The following is a 17,992-nucleotide window of genomic DNA, read 5'->3' on the forward strand; positions in this document are numbered from 1 at the left end:
CCATCTTTAAGATTACATCATTTCATTAAACAAATATTAATTGGATAGCTATATTGTGCTATTTTAACTTCCTTTAATTACTTAGGATGAAATTTATAGTACATTTTTTTGTGGCTCTTTATGATTTTACTTTGATCTTAGCATCTGTCTTCAAAGAAAAGTAACTGATCATCTGAATCAGAAGAAAATGTGAATCGCAGATATCTAGAATTAAGAAAATCAATGATTTACAAATATTTATATTTAATTTGATATTAAAATATGAATATATTAAGGTTTAATTGGAGTTTTGTCATCCAATTATTTGATGAATGTGTTTGTGCTCCAATTCAAAGACAGAAGAGGGAAGAAAAATAATAGACTTGAAAAAGTATTACATATACTGATATTTTCCCAAGCATATCCTTGAGTTTAACAAAGCAGTCATACTTAATTGAAATTAACATTCTTAATAATTTAGAATTGGATCACAAATTAAATATGCATATTAGAATAGCTGTACATAATATATATGCAAATTAACTTATATATTCTAAAATTGTGTTAAAACGGATGTTATATTCTGATTCATATAATAGATATTTTAGCTTGAAATTTACATTGATAATAAAGTGAAAATATCAAAATTTATGTTTCATATATATTAAAAAATCTTATGGTTACCTTTGATATAATATTTTAACATTATCTTTTAAAGGTATCATGATTCTAAATCATTGGTACAGGATTCCCTGGCACATGTCTCCTGCTTCCTACTTTCATGGTTGCTGGGAAAAACTTTATGTTCTTGAAAACTTGAATACCACTTATAATTGTAATCAATGTTTATATTTTAATAATTATATACTATATTAATGTGCATACAATATTAATCTATATTAATGTATATCATAACATGATATATTATAATCTATATTAATGTGTATAGAAAAAACAAGATGACTTATTGAATACGGGGATGAAGTTTAGCTCTGCTCTTCGAAAGGGGACTCAGTACCTTGCTTATCATGAAACAACATATTTTCCAGAAATACTCACTCAGCTACTGCTGACTTCTACAAAAGATTGAGAAGTAAAAATGTTTGCCAAAGCTGTCTTGCATAGAATGTGCATTTTAAAAAAGATATCAGAGAATAAGATGGGTCAAAGGAAAGAATGAAAGCTGAATGTGGTATCAACTCCAGTTATAGAATAAAAGCCACTGTTTTAATCTTTATAGTGTAACAGTTGCCAATAGTACAAAATGAATTTGATGGAGCACCAAAAACATAACAAGTTGAATAAAATGTATTTTTGTTGATAAAAAAGAAAACAATCTTCTGGGTCACAATTTCTTGATCCTGTGAATTCAGATTCCTTTGAAGGGTATAATATTGATTTGTGGAGTGTCTTGTTATTACTAAAAGCTATTCTCTTTACTCTGATGCTTTTCTCTTGCAAAAAAAGAAATGAGATTACACAGCTGATATCATTAAAGCAAGAGCAAAATTGCATTAAAATGCCATGTTTAAAGAATTGAACATGAAAAGCAAAGAATTTGCTTAAATTTCTCAAGCAAGCCTAGAAACACATCTCAGAGTAAACTCAGTCGGTTCCCAAGCAAAATGAAACACCCCACCTTTACTTTCAAAGTTATTTTTCTTCAGTTACTTAGGAAAACACAAAACATTTATTTTTACATTAATCTAAAATCTACAGTTAAGAATAAATAGCATGACTACATTTAAAGAATTACAGTACTTTAAAAAATAAGTTATTGATACATCTAAAGCTATCTGATGTGACAAGTTTTACCATATTATTTAGCTAACAGTGCTTTCTGGTCAAGAATACATAAGCAGTCTTCATGGAATTGAACTAAAATGAATGTATTTACAAAATAATTTTTTGTTGGTTTTGGATATTGAAACCACTTGCTCATCTTATTATCGCTACTATTACTAGTATTTTTATAAATGTGACCAACACTAGCTGCATGATTCTCATAATTCCTTCTTAATACACTTATAATCTTCATTAAGCAACAGCTTTATAATGCCACCTTATCATCCATTACATATTATATTACATTGATGGTTGCTTCTAATAAATATTAGTCAATGGCATTGACTTCATGAAAATAAATGATTTGGTTTACTTTGTATCTTTTTTTGAGTATTCACCCTTTGCTACAGAATGAAAGAATAAAGGAAAGTCTGCTCTCACCCAAATTTCCTCAGTTTTAATGAGAGAATCATGAATATTCATTTAAGGATGTGTACAAAATACCTACTTTGTGGCAGGTGCCATCCTAGGTGCGAGGGATTTGACAGTGAACAAGATAGATATGGCTTCTGCAGACAGCTTACTGTCACACACACAAAATAAACTAATTTTAGGAAGTGCAAAGTACTGCACGGTACATTTTAGGAAAGACAAGGGAAGAAGATCTCTCTTCAGAGAGAAAATTGACACTGAGGTGCAAAGAGAGCCTCCTGCAAGAGGGAAACAATCAGAAAGGTTGTTGATGTGCCAAACAATTTGGCATGTTTGAGGAAGAAAAACATCAGAGTGGCTAAAGCAAAGGGCAGAGTGATGTGCTAATAAGGTCAAAGACAAGGCAGAGCTGTGCCACACAAGCTTTTATTTCCCATAGTAAGGGGTTTAGATTTTATATTGAGGGCAAGAGAAAAATGTTCAAAACAGGAGGGGTGGTAGAGTGGAGATTTACCCAATTTAAAATTTCAAAACCCTCTACTGTGTGATCAACAGTGATAGAACATTTCTAATACTCTTCCATGGGAAACTAGTCACACAAAATGATTTCTGAAAAATTTAGGAAGTATGGATACCATCTTATGCTTTTGAACAATCACAGCATTCATTACTATCTTAAGTACAGAACATTCCCCAAATGCCAAAAGCTGTTTAAACTTTCATATTCCCAAATAAATCTGACCTCATAATCTGGTTTTCTGATGATATCTGGTATGTGTCTCTGGGACCACACTTTGGACAATATTTACATAGAAAAAAAGTACTCAGTATTATTCAAGTGTGCTACTTCATTAGAATTACCTTGCTTTGTTTTAAAATTCCTGCAACTATGAAAATTTTAAATATGTAAAAACAGGTTCATTACAAGAATGTGCTTTACATTCATTAGTTTCTATACACCAAAAAAAGAAGAACCTACCAAAAACAAAAACAAAACAGTCACTCATAAGCAATAAACCCTTTAAATATTTATGAGAAAATTCCTCTATAAAACTCTTTTATATTTCATGTTCGCATTGGGCAACTTTGGCATTAAATATGGATAAAGTAATGGTTTCCATAAGGATGTCCAGTATTAGAATGTTAGGGTGATTTTAATTAGTCTCCATCAGCAGGATGGGTTTACCTGTGTGCTTGTCCATGTGAAGTGCATATAAATCCTGGAGCATCACCTATGAATTTAAATCAGAAAGCTCATCAACTTCTGTTGGCAAGGTGAAAGATAAAAGCCACAGAAGGTCCTTCCCAGCCTCTGTCACTAATGATAAACAGCATTAACTGCTTCTGTAGACACTAATGCTGCTATCTTGGGAACACAGGCAGCTACCATGAGAACTTTACAGCTTCACTAATCGTACTTTTGTTTGTCACAAAACACAAAATAAAATCTCAACAAAGAAGCCATAAATATTAGCATTTATGAACAAAAGAAGGTCACATAAATATGTAGATCTCTAAATATGCAATGCATTCTTCATTAACCAAATATCATGTTCATTATTATAAGCTCTTATTATAGTAGAAAGAAACAACAGAAAATAAGAGCAAATTAAATGAAAGCTGAGGCAGATTCTGCTATGGAGGAAGCATTTTCTATTTAAAGACCTGGTGACTGTAATATAAAAACAAATGCTTTAATACTGTGAAATATTTATTTGCTTAAAAGAATCTTCAGTAGAAATTAATATTTTAAATTCCATGATGTCAGAAAACAAACTTTTCTTCTAGTTCATTGAAAATATTTTCTTTGTGTCATTATGTTTTACATTCAGATGTTTTCTTAAAATTATATTTTTTCATCTTAAAGGCAAAATATTCATGTTTAATAAATTTAATAATGTTGCTTATTAAGTTCAAACAACATGTGTGCTAATTTTGATATTTAATACAGAGATACCCAAACAATGTTAAAACTTATCAGGAAGGCACACCATTATTAAACTAAGAAAAGCACTAACAAGTTCAAAATAAAGAGTAAACCAGAATACACATGTTTATAGAATTTGTGTGATGTTCAGCTTATTTTTCATCCTTGTAAGCAAGAATATTAAATTCCTAGTTCTTTGAATCATTTCTATTATACTCAATGGCTTCGTTTTCTTTTTACAGTTTTCTTTTTTTTATATTATATTCCTAACATGTTTTTACTATAATTTTTTTCTTCTCTGCTACATTTCCAATGAGATTAATAAAATGATAGTTCAAGTAGTTCAAATTCATCAACCAATTAGTTAACTGTGCTACTAATTATACAAAAATCTTGTCTCATGGTCCCTGCTGTGAATATGTATTAAAAATATCACATTATTGCTTCAGTTACTAAATCTGTTGGAATATAATTAGTAATGTTATATTAAAACTCAAAGGCAGTTAGGTAACATGCATGTAGTTTGGGAGACATATATGAAAAACCAGAACATGTCTATTAAGAGGACACTTAAAGCACAATACAATCTCGGGTGGATGATCTGGATGCCAAGGGCTTGGGCATTCTTGGATAATCATTAGTTTTATTACCTGTAAAAGAAGTTAATAATAGTATTGATTTCATATAGTTGCTCTGAGAATTGTTACATAGGCTTATCAAATGCTTAGCATAAAAACTGATCATAATAGGTGCCCAGTAACTATTAGGTGTTATAATTTACTTAGATGACTTTAAATGTGATTATTGAAACATATAAAATAATAAGAGAATAATCACAAGCACATTTATTCATTGGTGCAAATACCATATGATGACCCTGGGAATATGGTATTGAAAAATTTATAGTGGGAGGAATTAATAAAGGTGAATATATTATTTATATAAATTGAGAAGAGAGAGAGAGCATATTGTATATTTATTCTTATTAGATATGGAATCAGTTGGGTTGACCTCTGATTCAAAATGTATTTCTTGGAGCATCTGGCTGGCTCAGTCATAGAACATGTGATTCTTGAACGTGGGGTCCTGAGTTCAAGCCCCATGTTGGGCATAGAGCTTACGTAATAAAAAGATATATATAAATGTATTTCTTTTCTTTTAATTTTCTTTCTTTATTAAAACTTTTTATTTTTAGCTTACATAATCTAAAAATGATTCTTTCATTTCCTTTCTGGGAACTGAGAAGACAGTAATTTGTCTTTATTGGGAAAGAAGAGAACAAGAGATTGAAAGAAAAACTGAAGTTGTATAGTGGAAAGACCTTTAATTGCAATTATATTTGGCTTCAAATCCCAGCTAAATGACTAATTAGTGGTATAAATTTGGCACAGCACTTAGCTTCTCTGAACTTGAATTTCTTCACCTTGAGATAATGAATAATATATCGAAAGCACAGTGTTGTTTAGGGGATTAGAGAGTGTTTATTAAAGGACATAGTTAACAATCTTTATTGACTCATAACAATGTCTTAAGATAATGTTTATTGAATAAATAAATGATTATATGATATTTTTACCTGAAGAACCATGAAAAATATGGAAAATAACAGTATGAAACTACTGAGCTAGAAATGGATATTTAGTACTACAAGAGAATTTCAAGCATTAGACTCAAAAATATCTGAACATCTTAAATGTGGGCCAAGATCTCTGTATGTTAAAATACTACTCAATTTATTTTCCCTCTATCCAGTTAAAATTGTCTCCAGTGATCTTTAGAAATTAGGGTGGATAGCTATAAACAATATAAAAACAAATCCATACATTTTGATTAATGTAGAGATAACTTGGCATTTACAGCCACTAACATTATGGGACTTTACATATAGTTTTCTCCCAGACATTTTACTTTTTGGAATTCCTTATAAACAAGAACACAATGTGTCTTACAGTCTATTGCTCTTGTTATTTCTTTTTTTTTTTTTTTTTTTTGCTATTTCTTTAAGTAAGAGGCTTCTTCCAATGCATGAGGTATATAATGTCAAAATGTATCTTGCATCATTTAAAATTGTTGGTTTTTGTTAAACATATCAGAATTCCAGTAGGATTTCCTTTAGGACGTCTATATGGAATTATTTTTCTTTAATACAGGAACATTTGAGAGACTTTGTCAAAGACTGATGTGATATAGATAATGAACTGTCCAGGCACTTTTCTCTACATCCTTAAAATATTGCCATTTCACAACCTCACAGATTAGTGTGGAAAAGACAAAAAATTAAGTCTATAGAATGTAGTTACTTTCTCAACATGTATTATATATATTTATATATGTAAGATTATTAAAGGTTAATGATGGAGAGTTGGACCAAAGATTAATGATGGAGAATTATAATTAAATATTACATATATTTAATTATTGTATATAAATATAATAGATACATATACATAGAACACATAACATGTTATAATACATATAACATATATATTATATACACATAACAATTCCCCATCATTAATCAATTCTCCATTATTAATCTTTAATATCTTACCCTTATTTACATATTTGTATTCAGGATTTCAGTATACCAAGTTGGCATTTTAATTACAATTGACATCTTTTAAAAATTCTGTCTTCCTTCAGTAATATTTTCAGTCTTAAAAAAGTTCATTATTGGGGAGCTTGGGTGGCTCAGTCGGTTAAATGTCCATCTCTTGGATTTGGCTCAGGTCATGATCTCAGGGCCCTGAGATAGAACCATGAGTCAGGTTTTCTGCTCAGCAGGGAGTCTACTTGAGCTTCTTTCCCTCTGCCCCTCCCCCAACCCATGAGCATGCTCTTTCTACACCCATAAATAAATAAATAAATCTTTAAAAAATTTCATTATTGAAACATTATTTGGAAAGAAGGATATATGAAGAGAGAAATTACAACCTTTTGGAATATTAATTTTTTTATTATCTCCAAGACAAAGTAAGACAGTCTATTGCTTTTGGCCCTGTCCTTTTTTCCTGAAGGGGTTGGAGATTGGTTTGGGAGAGATACTGTACCCCACTCTCAACCAATGCATAAGGTGGGCAACTGAGATATAGATGGGGTGCAATGAGGGATCTTTAAATAGGGAAATAATGGTGAATGATGACATTTTCTTCCATATGCATCTGTATATATCTAAACTCTCTGTAAAAATCATTAGAAATGTATTATCTTTCTTGCCAGGATAAAGCATGTTTTGCTTGAAAAAAAGGAGCCATGTAGGTATTTTTAATTGATATTTCTAGAATAGATGTGCATATGTATATAAAATATGTGGATAAAAGGAGAATAAGTGTAGGCATTACCTTGCTAGCTAAAATGTTTCTTTCAGGTACGTATATGAATCTCATCTATAGATCTCCCCTATTTGATACTATTTACTCTATTAGCATGGAAAATTAAAAATCGACTGCAAGGAAATATCTAGATGTTGGTCCACACAATGCTTAGCCCACTCCCCTCTAATCATTTACATGTACAATAGCTAAAACACCACTTTCAACACTGTATTTTTTGCTCTTCCTTGTAACTATTGTTGAAGATGAAATTAGATCATCAGAAGCTAGTGGTCTGTGAAGGACACAATGCTTCTCTATCACCATTGAACAATAGTTAGTGATGTATAACCCAGAGCCTTGAAACTGAAAAGTTATAAGTATTCAAGAGCTCTAGTCATACACAAAACTCAGGTGATAATAGCTTTAGTAATTGCTAAAATTATTAAAAAGACATCTCTGCTATGAGGCCATAAAAAATGTACCCAAATTAATTTTTGTGGATAATTCATTAGTGCTTTTTTAGTTCAATTATTTCTTCAATGTTGTAGCCTGCATTTCCCCCAAGATATGAATGAGGAGAACACAGGATTACACCTCTCATCACAATTTTGAGAAGGTCATGTTATCAATTTCAGGAAGTTTCTAACTGCGGATTCCTGATTCTCAAATGTATCCTGTGTAATTATGTGGTATTCACATGCATGTAGTAGGAACCTTAAGGACATGATAGTGAACAAAGATTGGTATATCACTACATTCATTTTAGTCTCACTTCTTTTCAGTCCAAGTCCCAGCGCTGAAAATAGGCTGAGTAGCACAGCGTATACACATAATGCTGACCTTAGAAATATATATAGTATGAAAGTACTCCAGAAATATAGGTAGCATGAAAGCACTCCCTACTATATCAGCTTTTCTCTAATTCTTATAGCATCTTAGAATTTAATTAACCCTCTCAGGAAAGACATAGTTATTGATTCTTTATTATGTGCCAGGGACTATCCCGGGAGCTAATGATATAATTGTGAATAAACACGGTCATGCCCAAGGACCTTATGATTTTGACTTAAGTCCCCAAACAACAAACAGGCAATCACAAAACAGTGTCTTAATGCTGTGGAAGCACATAGTAAGGGTGATTTATTCAGGCTTGGAATTATTTATTTCTAAGTAAAATTCTGTAGCCCAGGAGAATGGATTCTATTTCTTTTGCATTCTTCCTGTATATTACTCTAGTGTCTGATAGGTGCAAAATAAATATTTATGGAGCTAAAGTAATAACAGGAGACATTTTGCTTATGTGTTGGTTAGCAAGAAACAAATGTGCAAGTACATTTAAAGTATTTTACATTTCTGTGAGTGGTTATTCAATAGAAAAACCCACCCTAAAATTAACATGTTATTAAATGTATTTCATCAGAGGGTGCATGAATATTAAAATATACGGATATAACATAATTTTGATATCATGTATCAAAACCATCCATCATTAACAGTACATATTATGATCTATTTATTCTCTTTGTCATGGAATGTGTTTCCTTTGAGAAATAAGTTGAAAATGCATGTCAGAATACTATGTAAGGAACAGCCAGTGACATAGCTAAGCTAGCTGTAATAATTTTAACTCTAGTTAATCCGCAGTCTATTCAAATAAGAGCACTGGTAGGTTAAAACTATTATTCTCCATATTCCAATCATTGTGCCTGCTTGCTAATTGGTAAAAATTTAAGATTTAGTTATAAATAAAAAGAAAGATATTAAATGAAAGATTGATATGAAATAATATAGTGAGAATATTAATTCTTTAAGAATTATATGCCATTCACAGAGTGACAGATAGATACAATTCTAGTGGTGGTATTTGATATTGAAGTTTTTTTAAACCAGCACTTTTTAGGCATTAAAAGCAAATGCTACTATTAACTTAGTTTATTTATTTTTGTCTGAATTAGCTATTATACAAGTACTTAGAGTCTTATTTATACAATATGGTGACATCTCCCCTGTGGTTAAATTTTTTCTGATAAAAGCCCTAGAACTTTCTCCTTTCAAAGATTATAAATGAAAAATTACCACAAATAACAAGCCTAACAAAACAACATTCTGACTGCATTGTCATATTTATTATAAAACACTTGGTTCACTGCATTTTGGCATTTTATACAACTGGTTCTGACAGTGATTAACATGGTTTGGGCTTCTGCAGTTTCACCCAAGAGAAATAAAACACCAAAATCTCCGCAGGTGTGTAATGGGCCAGAGATTTACAATCTGTTCTGCAAAGTCAGACTTCAAAGACTTGAAAAAAATCCTAAAGTTGGCAATGCCTCTATCATCACTATTATTTAAGGCATTTTCCATGTTTCAAAAGGAACTGTGTGGCTAATTGCAAAGATTTCATCTCCAATTTGACTTCCATGCAAGTCTCTTCAGAAGACAAATTTCATTATACATCTGCACATTCCAGGTGAACAGATAGCCCCTATATGAAGCCGCAAACTAAATAATTAAGTATTTACTTGTACTTCCAAGGAGACTTCACTTACTTGAAGTATGTTGCATCGTTTAACTGATGCTAAGGAGTAGTTGAGAAGTACTAAGGTAATTACCAAATGACAATCAGGCAGCAGCACCTGGGCTATGGCAGCCCCAGGACAAGTGCCCATAATTGCTTCCATGATTGCTTGGTGTGCACCTAATATTAAACTTACCCAATTAGGGTCAGAATGCACAGGATCATTTCAATTATAGGAACGTTCATCTTCCTGAGAGCTGCTCACAGAGGAAAAAGTTCAAATAGTGCTATTTAAATTTTTAAATGTAAGAGTTTACCCATTTTAGTGGATAATCGTGTCTACATGTGTGCTTGACCTGAGTACAAATTGTTCCATCTGTTAAAAGAATTTTCCACTTACTTATTTTCAAATACCATCACTGTAGCTTACCATTCCACAAGTAAACAACTAGTAAACAGTACAAAGGAATATCATTTTAATGATATGTCCCTCAGAAAATCAGTAGTGGATTACTTTCTTTAAACTTGAATTCTGTTCATAAGTTTCAATGAAAGCACCCAGTAATCTCTCTGTCAACCAAGGCTATTACTATCAGAAATGAAATAAATTGAATAATAGGCCAATATTTTTAGTCAATTTAACCACCAAAGGTTTTGATTGCTATGATATTTTGCTTGAAGTATAGTTCTCTTTACTTCAAATACATTTGTTGAAAATTGTCAAGGTCATAGATGCACACATTAGCTGTATCAGTCAGGGTAGCAAAGAGAAAAGCCTCCTCCCATTATAGCAGATTGCAGCCTTCGTTCCAACACTTATCATCACCTTATCAACCTTGCTTAAAAGGGAATAATCTTGAAAGACAGAGAAAAAAGCCCTCTTAATTCTTGATTCACAAAGTATGCCCAGTACTAAGTATATATGATATATATTTTATATATATCTTATGTAATATAATCTGAATATATTCACACATATGAATATAAATTATATATTATCTGAAAACCATCATAATACTACACATTTTTAAAGCTTTGGTATTTTTAGGATATGGATAAGAATAAAATATTCACTTATCAAAACTATTTCTTAAAAACATAAACAAAATATCTAATCACAAACGTGATGCCAAAGTTTTCAGTAGAATGTGAAGAATAGCATTCTGCCATTTACCAGTGTTTTAAAATCCTACACTTAATTCTCTTTCCATTCTTCGAGGTTTTTGTAGTAGGAACAAGCATACAATCCAGAACAAGCATCAGAACCACAAGGGTATGATGCTCGGCTTAGTTTCCTGACTGAAGTTATTGCATTGTATCTGCCAGGATGCTTTAGCAAGTTTCAATCAATAATGTTAACCTGAAGCCAGCACTGACCTAACTGAACTTGAACTTGCTGTAACGTTTTATTACAAAGATTGGAGGCTGTAATAATTCATTGTCTTAAAATAAAAAGTAGAACCTTTTAGATTTATGTAAAAGCCATAATTTATGTAGTGATGTTAATTTCGAGGGTACGATGTGCTTTAATCTCTCATTCTGCTTGCCATTTTGTGACAGAAATGCTGAAGCCATCTGAAGGTTACAAACAATGTTCACTAATAACGAACTCTTATGTCCTTCTAGGTTTCACTTTGATGGATATCCATAGTGTTTCCCCATGACATAATTCTACTGAGGAAAAACACATCTTGAAAATACAGTTTGTGCTTTCACCTTCAAATATAACTAGTATGATTTTTAAAATAAACTAAAAATGAGAAATAAACACACATTTTTGTCATAGTCCTGTGATGATTTTTATTACAGGCACTGCTAGATTTAATTGCTAAAAACAAGCTTGCTATAGTAAGAAGAGTTGATATAGTGGAGTGCCTTCTATGGATTATATATTATTTAAAATCCATCCATTTAGTTATAAAACAGTAACACCTTTCTAATGAGACATACACAATACATGTTTTCCTCTGGGGAAAAAAAGCTATTATTTTTAATAAAACCTTATCATAAACAAGTCTCCATGTTTCAATGTCTATTTTGGTGGAATGTTTACTTTACTTTCTTTTAATTTTTTTAAGATTTTATTCATTTAATTTAGAGATGGGAGTGGGGGGAGAGGGACAGCAGACTCTGTGCTGAGCACAGATCCTGGGCTCCACCCCAAGACCCTGGGATCATGACCTGAGCTGAAATCAAAAGACGGAGGGACGCCTAACCAACTGAGCCACCCAGGCGCCCCCTGGTCGAGTGTGTATAGTTAACCACAAGTACCCTCTACCATTTTCTCGCATCATCTATTGGTTCATATTATAACTGTTCAGGCAATGTGGAATGAAAATAACCAAAGACACACATGTAAGTTCTCTTTCAAATGCTTCACTATCCATATAAAAATATGGAAGCAAAGTATCACAGTCCTTTACATGAAAAAATAATAGAAAACCATTGGTTGAGATGTACATGCTTTGTGTAAAGGCTAAACTGGGTTTTCAAACAAGACTCCTGAGTTGTTAGCATTGACCACACAAAAGAGTTTGGTATTTGGGGACTTTAATTCCAGTACTGTTCAACATGAAATGTTATCAATTGAATCCACAGGTGTTTTAATCAGAAGTTCATATTCCATTTGCATGACACTTTGTTTCCATGGGCTTTCTCACAGATTTCAATATAAAAATGACCTCACTGGTTTACCTCTAACAGATGTCTATTTCACTAAATTATGCATGTTAGCTATCTTTCTCAGTATACACACACTGTGAAATGACCTTCCATAAAACTCTATACAAGGAGGATTAAATTTGGAAATTGTGTGTGAGATGATCACAGAAACCCATTATTCGTTTAACAAGTTTATGTCTACCTCCCATGCAGTGCCGTTTAGCCCAGGGATTCCATGAATGCAGGACAAAATACAGGCCTTGGAGAGACTGAGTACTCAGGCAGAAAACAGCTATTGTAACTCTCATATATAAATTTAGACTTTATCCGTGACACCATGTCAGCATAAATGATTTACTGAAAGTATACAATGAACTCAATAGAAATGTCTTGAGAATCTTCACATGAAAAACTTAGGCTCCTTATAGATACAAGTGTATAAATTTTGATATGTCCTTAACTATGTATTTATTTCTACATGGTAAAACAATCATCTCAATATTAGTGAAAATAAGATACTAGACAATTCATAACTGTATAAAACTCTGAAATACGTGGGCAGCACCTTTACACACATACAGTGACAATAAGTATATAAATGATGTAAACAAATAGGTTAAAGTTTCAGTTCACATTTAAAAAAAATGGGAGAATTGAAACTTCCCTTTTTCTTTTCCTCCCCGAGAATGTGCATCTCATTATATAAAGGATTTTAATACTGATTTATAGGTGAACATATAGAGAAGTTATCAAGGACAGTCTTTCATTAGGTTTTTGAAAAGTAGTTTCTAAATATATGCATGTCACTTTAATGAAAAGAGTGATGATAGTAATTTCTAAATGACCTACAGATGTGTTTATATAGCACCTGCCTATCTCTATTGGGCAAATTTTCCATTTAACTTCACATCTATCAAATGGGGGAGTGTGGGCAATTGCAGATACAGTTATTTGATATTCATATGAAGAAATCTAGCAATTTCTTCAAAAGGAATGCTTTTGATAAGTGAAATTTGGGGACTATCTTGAAAGGTAGGAGACATCCTCTTTTATTCCAAATTGTGGTATCTGAAAAGTAGAACTGTGTGGAGACACTTCACCTGCTTCAGCACACATGCAGATACCCCTGTACCGGAAAAACATCTGTCTTTAAGATGGTGAGATGTAATTACTGCAGGGAGGGCTGAGCTACTCCATATGCCTAATCTCATTGAGCAGGCCCTATAATTTGCTGGAGGTCCAAACAAACGTTGTATGGGCTTAATTGTTTTTGAAAAGCATTCCCTAGGCTGATGCTACCTCAAATTCAGAATTGTTGGTAATAAAAAAATTATACCTAAGGGCCTTTTTCCTGATAACTGAAATCCACTCCTTTTGCCAATATGTTCAGGGGGAAAAAAAGTTACTTTCCTTTAAAGCATAATGCATATGTTCTAGCTTTCTAAAGCCATGTGGTAGAAATGGCTAGCTAGTCCTCAAATATTCATAGGGAAGTTTTGGCAGAAGCAGCTTCCCAGACCGTGACCATAGTTCCTTGTCCCACTTACATCCAGTCATGGCCTTATAACTAATGTGGGTTTTTTAAGATGTGGTAGGTCTCCACCCCCAATCTTTTCAAATCCTTTCTGCTGACTAGAAGCGGATTCCAAGACCCTATGCAATGGTGCAGCCACAAGCTGGAAGGAAGTTGGATCCTGCATGATGGAAAGCCACTCTCAGACACGCAACACTCATGTTGGACTCAGGTGATGGAGCAATAAGCTTCTATTCTGTGGAACTACTCTAATTTGGAGATTCTTTGCTCTAGCTACAACGGGTATTCTTAGAATGTCAGGACCATCATCGTGCTTGGCAATTATGGATGAGAAAATCCATTCAATAACCATTCAGTACTTGCTACAGACCAGGAACTATGCTAGTCCCTTGGAGTGAAAGATGGCTATGACACAAGATTTTTCTTAAGCCTACACAGGAAAGAGATGAAAAAAAAAATGCAGAAGTATATATGATATAGTGTGTCCTGGGAGGAGTGGAGGGTAAAACTGTAGGTGGCAGCATGAGCAAAGGCAATGAGTGAGAAATTGTATGCTCAGGATGTTGTCCTGCAGATGGTTCTCTGGAACTATAGCCTGCCGTTGAAGCAAGGGGGTGGCTTGGGAACTCTACAACAGTGAACAATGGCATCGAGAGAACAAGTCTGGAGTTGGGAAGACCAGTTAGCAGTCAATACTCTTGTAGTGCTCCAGTGAAATAAGACGACTTGCCTGCAGGGCAGTGGTGATAGGTGTGATTAATTGGATTAATTGGATTGGGAAAGAAGGTGAGACAGATTTAGCTTACTCTAAATGGTTGTACCAAAAATTAAATATTCAAGGAGAGGCCAATTTAGAAGAAAATCTGGTTAATTAAATTTGTATTATATTAAATTTCAACTCTCCATTAGCTATGGAAGTTGTGATGACCAACCGGCAGTTGAATATATGAATCCAAAGATCAAAAATAAGTCTTCCCTGAAAACCAAATCTGTATTACGGAAGTCAGCTTTTGTGATTTTGCTTAGTTTTAAGTTCACAGCTATGTTTTGAATGTTGATATTGTCAAAGACACTACCTTTTAATATAATAGACGGGTCATATATTTTTAAATTTATTTTACACTTGCTGTTTTATTAGGTAAAGCTAGTAGATGGGTCATTAGTATTTAAATTCCTATGCTTTGTCAGAAATGCGTAAAGCTTTCTATGTTCTGCTTACTAATTGTTCTCTATGCTATCTTTAGTAATAATCTTTAATATCTGCTTAATATATCAAAATCAATTGTATTCTAGAAACTGAGAGAAATTCTATTTGTTATTTTCAAAAACAAATTGTTTTATCTTTTGTACGTATATATTTACTTTTTAAATTTAATTTTGTATACAATATAACAATTATATTATTGTAGCCTTGGATACAATGAACGGTATTATTGGAAAACTGAGTTTAAATGTTTTACTGAAGAGTTGCTGATATGATTCTCTACATAGGCTTTGATGATCTTCCAACAGAACATTATTTATGCTTAAATATAGCAATTTAGTTTAATTTTAAAAGGAAATTTCTGTTTTCACAGACTTGGGATCACATTTTTTGCCTCACTTTCAATATGCCAGGCACAATGGACAAATCTACAGACTCCAATAAAGTATTGTTTTCTCAATTTGCTTACTGTCTATTAATGGAATTAAAAGAATATTAGTTTCCCTCTTTCCCCATCAAAAATCCATGACCACATTGGCCTTCAATAAAGAGAATGGGAGGGGGAACTGGTAGTTCTGATCCAAGAAAAGAGGGCTTTGTTGTCAGGATTATAACAGGGGTATCCTAGACCCTGCACTATCTCATTAGGAAGAATTCCACTCACTGACCCATAATTCGGCCAGAGACTGTACTCCGGAACACATCTTAGCGTATCTGATTTCCAACAGGCCTAGCTCTTAATTCATTTACATCCCGTGCACAGTGCCCCAGCCCCTTGTTATCACTTTGCTTGTCCCACATGACTTTTTGATAAAATTGCTCTATCTAGCTTTACAGATGCAGTACAATGCCATGCTGAGAATGCTTTTCCATGGGCTTGTATTACTTTGAGAATCTCAACAAAGGGATAATAAGAATAGACAAGGATTAATCCATTTCTTTTAGAAATGCTGCCTTTTAGTCCCAGGGAAATATGCTCATTTTCATGGTTGAAATATAGCAGACTGAGTTCCTTAGCCCCTTCCACCCTTCTCAGTCAAGCCTAACACCCATGAATCACTGGCAAGTGTAATGAGGCTGTAAAAGAAGACGTCCTGGTGGAGAGATTGTGCCAGATCCCTTAGGACTCTTAAGACAATGATTTATATTTGTTTGAATTTACACAACACCACTGTCACATTATAAAGTGTTTTAGGAATGACCAACTGCTAACCTGCAGGTTGATTTTGCACAATTTCCCATTAAGTGCAACCCACTATCTACAAGCTTCTTTCTTATTTGCAGCTCCAATTTTTCATTGAAATCAATGTTCGGTCACTCATGCACTAAAATAGCCTATCAATCTTAAGTTATCCATCTCTGTAGTGCACATATATTATACTCTTAATTTACAATTAACAGCATTCAGTGAATATGTCTTCATAATGAATATTTCTTGTGGATGTAACACATAAATAGCTTTTCTAAGATGGGTGCTCAATTTTTCCCAAATTTGTAATCAATTTTATTGGCTATGCAATTTCTTTCCTTTGGTCAATCATTCTTTAAATTGGCTAGCTTAATGCATCACAGCAAATGATTTTCAGAAATCATTAGGCACATGAAAATGCATATTCAGCTCACACAGTTTTAATTGACCCCAGTCACACCTACCAATGGCACTCTTAGACAATCTGCCTACTTTGCTTCTCTTTATTTCATTAAATCTGAGCTTACAATCTACTTGTAAATATCTTTTTCATGGATCTGTGTAATATTATTTCCTTCTTTCTTTCTTTCTTTCTTTCTTTCTTTCTTTCTTTCTTTCTTTTTTTCTTTCTTTCTTTCTTCTTTTTTTTTATCCCTGGTTTGGCTCAAATCTCTTATTTCTTCGTAAAGAATTGATATGATGCCCTGCTGTTAATAAGATTGGCCATGGTTTAACTAAGAAGTCCTCAGATGAGTACATCTAGAAAGCCAAACTCAGAATCATTTACAATGGTTCTCAACCAGGGATAAGTTGGTTCTTGAGGACACATTTGGCCATGTTTGCAAATGTTTTTGATTGTCACAACTTGGGGGAGGTGATGTTACTGGCATCCAGTGGGTGGGGGTCAGGGATTCTGCTACACGTTCTACAGTGGATAGGTCAATCTTCCACAGAAAACAATAATCCATTTGAAAATGTTAATAGTGTTAAGATGAGATAGCCTTGTCTATAAAATGTCCTATAAAATACATTTGAATGAAATAAAGGCTGGCTATAGAACCGACTGTGAAGTCAGAGAAATCTGACAGCTGGCTTTTAGAATTTCAGCAAATCACTTTTTTTTCTGTGAGTTTGGCTGTGATTTCTATAATTTGCTGAGAGTGATGGAGAATGTCGACAAACCATCTTTTAAATTAAGCCAATAATGAGTATACCCCTCTTACTTTTAGGGGTTTTCCATATATGTTGAAAAGTCTATGTAAAATAAAATAAAATAAAATAAAATAAAATAAAATAAAATATTTAATTGAAAAAACTAGGATCATAACAAAGTTCATATTTAAAATTACCTCAATGCAAATATAAGATCTTAAAACACCTTTCCAATAGCCTCATTAATCATTGAAAAACTTGTGCTAACTAATCTCTATACCTCTATACTGGCAGAGA

General features: G+C 32.9%; 1 protein-coding gene across 2 annotated transcripts in view; it reads right to left on the reverse strand.

The window, feature by feature from the left end:
• The window catches only part of CADM2 (cell adhesion molecule 2), a 1,025,914-nt gene that overhangs the window by 644,208 nt on the left and 363,714 nt on the right, over window positions 1-17,992 (reverse strand). The gene's annotated exons all lie outside the window — the stretch shown is intronic.

This window comes from Ursus americanus, chromosome 4 (genome assembly GCF_024610735.1).
Source record: "Ursus americanus isolate L20-20 chromosome 4, mUrsAme1.1.p, whole genome shotgun sequence".
NCBI classification, from domain to species: domain Eukaryota; kingdom Metazoa; phylum Chordata; class Mammalia; order Carnivora; family Ursidae; genus Ursus; species Ursus americanus.